This window comes from Dreissena polymorpha, chromosome 12, assembly GCF_020536995.1.
Source record: "Dreissena polymorpha isolate Duluth1 chromosome 12, UMN_Dpol_1.0, whole genome shotgun sequence".
NCBI lineage: Eukaryota > Metazoa > Mollusca > Bivalvia > Myida > Dreissenidae > Dreissena > Dreissena polymorpha.
This window is the reverse complement of record NC_068366.1, coordinates 32,334,870-32,342,576: the sequence shown is the minus strand read 5'-3', so window position 1 is coordinate 32,342,576 and position 7,707 is coordinate 32,334,870. Positions and strand designations below refer to the sequence as shown.

At 34.1% G+C, this 7,707-nt stretch overlaps 1 long non-coding RNA gene across 1 annotated transcript; it reads right to left on the bottom strand.

The window, feature by feature from the left end:
• Positions 1-785: 785 nt before the first annotated feature.
• LOC127854163 (uncharacterized) lies at positions 786-4,120 on the bottom strand. Its single transcript, XR_008036947.1, has 3 exons — positions 3,695-4,120; positions 2,831-3,382; positions 786-2,548 (listed from the first exon to the last, which is right to left on the bottom strand). It is a non-coding gene; the product is annotated as an uncharacterized LOC127854163 (long non-coding RNA).
• Between the last annotated feature and the right edge of the window lie 3,587 nt (positions 4,121-7,707).

Sequence of the window (7,707 nt, the reverse complement as noted above, 5' to 3'; positions counted from 1 at the left end):
CTGACTTCACGCATAAAGTCAAGTAAAGCTTACCACAGTGTTTTGAGAATAGTTAAAATATGAGATATTGCATGTATGTTTAGGAAAAAGCAATAGTTAAGAATGCTTGGGACGTGCTCTGTGAAAAGGGGGTTTAATGCATGTGCGTAAAGTCGCGTCCTAGATTAGCCTGTGCAGTCCGCACAGGCTAATCAGGGACGACACTTTCCGTCTAAACTGGATTTTTGCTAAGAAGGGACTTTCTTTAGATGGAACTTCATACAAGCGAAAAGTGTCGTCCCTGATTAGCCTGTGTGAACTCCACAGAATAATCTGGGACGACACTTAGCGCACATGCATTAAACCCCCTTTTCACAGATCACGACCCACTTAAATCCGCACTTTGACAGTGATTCGAACATACACGGATGATAAACAATACCTACATGCTTATTTGATGGTTCAAGCTTCACATGCCGTTTAGCTCTCATTTCACGCTGTGACAGTGATACGAATATACACTGATGATAAACCAGACCTGCATGCTTATTTGATAGTTAAGTCAGTTACTATTTATAGAGTATATCAAGTATTTAAAACGCTTTTCGTTAGAAGAGAAAAACGCAATTGAAAATCGAATATAATTATGTATTATTAAATAACTATTTACATTGAAATAAATTCGATTTCAACGATATAAAGTGAAATCGAATATATACAGTTATGTCAAATGCTTATATAACAGCAATTCAATTTATTTAATGAATAAAATCATTAAAAAAAACATGTCAACAATATTTCCTTTTTAAATTGGACAACCCACAATACACGCTTCAAACAAGTAAATATATTAATTATTCACTTAACATGATTCTCTATAACTCTAAATTGTCTGGCAATGCATTAGCTCATTGCGCCGAGAAACAATAGGATTATCCCACAAAATCATGTCCATGTGGTTTCCTCGCCGCAACGGTTTAACAAACTACCGTCCAAACACTCGATTTATGGTGTAAGATTTTGACAAATATCTTTATTCAACTGTTAATCACCCTCCTCTTTGTTCTTTAAAAAGAAAGAGGAGCAGACGTCGTTCGAACAAAACAAGACAACAGATGTCCAAGCATACGGTCCAAATGTCCACAGTCACAAATAGTTCTTATTAATTTCTTTGATAATTTTGTTCACTTTGTATGTACTAGTATATCCCGAATGGGTCATACAGCATGGCGTTGTGATGGTGAAGCTATACTCCACAACGTAATGGGGATAGCTCTAGTGATGCGAGAAAAAAGAGTGTTACCGTTATAGCTTCTGTGCATTTTTATTGCGTTTTTTTTCGGCATAGCTGATAAACGTCACTTTTGACCTTAGGTGACCTTTAGGTTACATTCATAAAAATGCCCGCGGCTACCCACGAATGAATACACTTCATTTAGTCCATTGGCTGATTTGAGAATACTACCAGAACATTGGAAACATGGCCGCGTCTTTCTAACACTGTTTTACTGCGTGTTCAGCATGAAACAATTTTATCTCTTATGAAAAGGCATGGTAGATAGAACAGTTTTACACAATACAATCTGTGCGTAGATTCTACACTTTCGTCAGTTCGCGGTTAGTGTGTGTGAATGTCAGAGTTTATATACAGGTCATCGCTGGTTCTTCACGAATACATTATGTTCTGACCGGAGTTCGCGGCCAGTAAAATAACCGTTATATAATAAAGACGCTATAGCGTGAACTATGTGAACTGCAATTTTCTTTAGACCAGAAAGATGTTAAATAAAGATATCCAGCGATATAATTATGGTATTACAATAATAGATTCTTAATGTGTTTTCAACAATACCATGATAAATATTATTTTTAATTAATTCAACAAGAATTATTCCACCATATTGACTAATGTATTAAGCATGAGCGCGATGATTCTCGATACTGTTAACACTTGAATCAAATAGCAATGCCCGACAAACCACTAAAACTGGTTTGTTCGAAGAACGCGCGTATAAATATTTAAAATATGTACGGATACTTCGCGTGTGGCCGGTTGACTCATATGTTTTAATTTCACTTCCAGTATTCTTTTGGTTTTCTGTTTTGTATCTATAGGTTTATGACCAGCAATATGTTATAATTAAAAATAAGCCGCAAAAACTCCGCGTAGCATCCCGTACTGCGTGTGATGCAGCTAAGAACTGCATAGAAAGACATTCGCTATTATTGATCTCATTCATTGAACTCTTTACCTTTCATAAACTCCAACCACAATCAACGCCGTATATCTTTTTTAAAGATATTTCTTGTTAGCTTTTCTCTGCTTTCAGAGTGTTACAAAGTTTACACAACAACACTTTCTTGGACTTAAATGTGGTCGATTCCGTTCATACTTTGTGCGATGTAATTGCTGTCCAATGTCGACACTCGATCCACGTCATCGGGATTTTTTGGAGAATTACTGGACAGAGTCTCCCCATTTATTTGCATCATTTCATCTTCCAACACGTTCATTTCCACCTGATGGTATCTATTTGATTTAAAACAATAGCATTGTGCTATAACTGTCCTGAAATCATATTTTAATCAAGGCTTACATATTGATATATAAACTACTTTTTCTTTTGTAATAATTGTTTTATACATTAATGTTAATTTTTTTATGTAACCGAGTCAGAGTATTTTTTTTCTTTAATACACCATAATGTCATGGTAAATTGCAAGTATATACACGAAGAACATTAACTCCAATATTGCATATTTTTTTATCTTTAATTCAGCCCTTAACTCGTGCTACACAAGCAAAAATATTCAAATGATAATTGACAAATTAAAAAAAATATAGACGTACCTCCGTTTTATATGTTTTGCAGCGTTGCGTCTTGTAGACCTTTGGCATCGCATGAAGACAAGTATCAGTAAGCCCAAGAAAATAATCAGCCCAATCACTCCTAGAGTCAACACCACAACAATTGTCTGTCCCATCGTCTCTTTCCTAGCGCAATCTACTATTTATAATTCAACGTCAATGTGCACAAATATTCGTTTAATGTTTAATAGATGGCTTTGACTTGATTATATGTTTTAATACAACTAAACATATTATTGCGCATAAAATCATGGCTCACAAACGAGGAAACTAATAACTTAAGGTGTACACTATCCAAACATAAATTGTATAAATATGTTCATTTAAACTAAAATAATTACACTGTGTGGTCTTTTAACATCGAAATGTTCCAAACTTTAACTAAAAATTAATTAACATTTTTCCATCACAACACATCGCTACTTCAGACGTCAGTGCGTGTTTCGTTTGCAATACCATGTTCATCTCGCACCTCCCTGCATACTTTCCACGACGAGATACATGATAAATGCAAAAGGCTTCGCTTTTCAACTCCTTAAAATGAAAGTATTTCAGCACTTACCATACGAATATGTTCTTTAAATCCTTAAACGTTTCTCAATGTAATAGTTTAACAATCTTATTAACATACAAAAAGTCTATATTTACTGTTTTTAATTCAATACAGAACATTAATATGGAATTACTTACTGAACAATTCATGTTAATAATAAAAAAATATGATTATCTTAAACTGGTAAAGGGATGAAACTCAAGTATATTAAATACATATGAAAGTACAATTCACCTACATACTCGCGCACGGTTAAAAATCTGAATACATGTACAACCAGATAAGTTTTATACCCGTCTTTTTTAACTGAGGCTCCGGACCTAACTCTAAACCTTCATTGTTTCTTGCAGATATAATAAGAACACGATTCAGTTAACAAAATAATAAGTAGATCGATCATCGTTTTTCTCCATGAATGTTGAACTTATAAACTTTGCAAACACCATGTATGCACAAAAAGTTTAATAACGTGTTTTAGCAGTATACCGGTAGTTGCATCTATGGAAATATAATCTAAACTATATTAATATCCACGTGCGATAATGTCCAAATATATACAAATTGTTTTTGCAACGGTTTATTCACTACAACTGTTATTCATTAAATCGTTTATTGATAAAAGTGTTAGCACAATATCCATATATAGTTAATATTTGAATTACTAAAGAATGCGTTGTTGTTTTAAATGAAAGCACCGTTTGAAATGTTCACGGCGCTGCAAAGAGCGTTATGTGCAGCTCGCTTCTGGTTGGGAACCCCATTTTGAGTATTTATAGCCCTTGCAATCACGATTTTGCCAATGGCCATATCAAATGATACGGTAGTAAAAGTTTCTAAATACCCACAATACAAACATATTTTGTGAACCAATGTGTGCGCTATGCAAGCTATGTCCGCTTTTCCAAAGTAAATTAAGACAAACAACTTCCGATGTGCAATTACATAACTGAAGCATTTTATTGTATGCACTGAGCCACTGAGTTTTTGATCAGATCCTACCAAACCCATACAAAACTGTTACATTAAAAAAATAAGCACACTATTGGTAAAGAATCTGGATTATAGCCAATACATTGCCTTCTACATACATGGACTCGCCCTGGTCATTCCGTAGCAAACAAAGACAACGTTATTAAATATGTTGGTAGTTATGGCATATCGTGTTGTGATTGTCTCAGCTATTTTAATCGCCGATTGTATGAGCCTGTTTAGGAATTGGTTGACATCATTTTCAAATGTTTTCACCTGAAATGGACACTTTGTCGCATCAACGGCATATTTACAACGAAATGTACAAGTACCATAGCCTGACAAAGGCAAACCTTCACGTTTGCGTATGACAACTTTTATCTAGTAGATAGTTTATTATACCCCATAGTGTAATACGCTTTAATCGATTGTCATCGGCGAATCCGGAAGGTATAGGAAGGTTCGTTACAACTTGAATTGAAGAATTCCTCTTCGCATGAGTAACGCAGAGGAATGACAACGCGGAGGAATCAGCATGCACATTAAAGAGGCCTTCACGTTTCGGTAAATTGACAAAATTGAAAAAAGTTGTTTCAGATTCGCACATTTTCGTTTTAGTTATGATATTTGTGAGGAATCGGTAATACTGAACAAGTACCATGCTCTAAAATAGCCATTATATGCATCTTTTGACGATTTAAAAACCTGAAAATTATAAAGCGCTGCAACGCGAAACGATTGAATAATTTGGAGAGTTCTGTTGTTGTCGTTATATTTTGTGAAACTACGAGGATTGCTTATATAAAGTATAAAATACGTCCCTCATTGTATGAGGACAGATGGCCGAGTGGTCTAATTGTTATAACTTTTACTCCAGGACTCCAGAGGTCAGTGGTTTGAGCCCTGCTAAGCGTTACTTTTTTATTTTTTTATTTTATTCTTATTTTTTTACTGGAGATCTTTAGATCAAATATTTACATTTATCAATATAAAGCATTTAATGACAAACTTCAAAACATTCCAAAATCTGTGAAAAAGGCCCCTTTAAACTGGTATGAAATGGACTAAATATTTTAAGGAATATGAACATCTGATTTATATCTTGTCAAAATATCAACGGATAGAATTTGAAATACTTTGAAACAAAATAAAGATGGAATATGATAAAAAAAATCAATCTATCCGAATGTGTGTGTTTAATAAATTTCTTCCAATTATTTTAAGATAATTATGTATTGTTAAAACGTGTCTTCCTACAATTAGTTTAAACCTATTTGCTTTGCTCGATTGCATCGAAAGCTTATAGAAACGCTATCGAGTCCGTTAACTGGGCCTATAACCATTACTTAGTTTCTTTGGGAAAGATCTAGAGTACGCTCCCCGAGTGGGGATCGAACCCTAACCCCGATCGCCAGGCGGACACCTTATCCATTACGCCACGGCGAACTTAAATTAAATCCTTCAATTAACAGGAGTTTGGTCAGGATTACAAGATCTCTTTATGTTATTGCTTTCATCGGAAGAACACCATTGAAAGAATATCACTGCTTCACCAGTCACTATATCAAGATGACATAATTTCTTTCCGATGTAAATTTATTTTTGTATTTAAGTATCCTTGATGAAAATACACCGAGTCTTTTGGTCGGTAAAGAATCAAGTTGCTGAATTATGAAACGAACTGTAAAAAAAATCTAACGTCACGTAAAACTGACTTGAATCAATTTACTTGAGGTGATGAATAATTGGAGAGCAAATACTTATATTTGTTTTAATTTATTTTGAAGACGCCCAGGACATGGATTTCTTACAATATGTCAATATATTTAATTGTGCTTATCGGGTAGTGACTGAGCTTAAATTAGTGGCCAAAATTGTTTGACTGGGTGCAAAGTTCAATGAATGAAAAAGTTTAATTTTTGCTAACGTATAGTGAGTATGTATTTTATGACATGTAGATATAAATAATTGTAATATGATTTGTTTCATATTCAAACATACCCACACTACGATAAAGAAGTTGGGTTGAGTTCAGTTTACAGTAGATTACAATAAATTAAATACAAGTACAGCCTGCTGATCAATCGTTTTATAAAATATTACGCGCACATAGTTATATGTAAATGTGAGGAACAAGCAGTATAATTGTATTATGTAATGTCACTATGCTATCCACTGAACTTCTTCGAATAGAGTTTCGTTCTCCCTGTAGTGGCCGTGCGTGGCTCACCAGATTAAACTTGTAAAACTAATGTTATTTTATTGATGCTGTTTATAAAATAAGTTATGTCGCACAAGACCTTGAGATTATTGACGTTTTGTTCTCAGATTCTCATTGATTTTATCACATTATTAATTTACTCATTATTTATCGGACGTCCATATAAGAGAAAACAATTTGCATTTCAGCCGCTTTAAAGGGACCGTCAACCGCGATTGACGAAAAAAGAAAAGTTCTAAAAAACCGTATTTTTTTTACAATTATTAGTTTATATTGATTAAAATATCACGATTTTTACATAACTTGAAAAAAGTTGTTAAGTTTTCATTTATTTAGTATATTCGGTAATAAATTTTACTGGGTGCAGGTACCAGGTAACTACCAGTGAACTATAAATAACGCAAGAAGATTGATCATCATCGTCACGTGGTAAACCCGGGAATGCAAATTGTGCATGCGTAGTGAATTGTATATATATCAAATATAAAATGATCAATCTACTTGCGTTATTTATAGTGTGAATATCGTTATGTCACCTATTTTCGCGATGTACTTTCGATTTCACACCGCGAAATTTTATTACCGAATATACTGAAAATATGAACTTTTTTCAAGTAAAAGTCGTGATATTTTTATCATTATAATCTAATAATTGTAAAAAATACGGTATTTTAGAACCTTTATTTTTTCGTCAATCGCGGTTGACGGTCCTTTTAAACCCAAAATGCAAAGTATTAATTGTTCCAATGCGTTGAGCCCAGATTTAATCAGTTTTTGCTTAAAATATTGCTGCCTGTATTGTTTGTAGTCATTTAGCCACTTGCCTTAAATAAAAAATAGCGTATGGCAAATGTGTCTGAAGTGTCATTATTCCATTATACTGTATACATTTTGTATTTACTCACATTGCGCAACTGCATTTTACAGTAAGGCATTATGAGCCGCGTCATGCAAAAATGTGTCTTATGGCATATGCTGTCAGCGTAGCTCCAAATCAGCTTGCGCTTTTGCAGTGTGGTAAAGAGCTTCACTATTAAGTCAGTCAAACTGTTACAAGGTCTTATTAGCGAACATGGAAGCTCCTGACCAGACTGTGTACGTGCGCAGGCTGGTCTG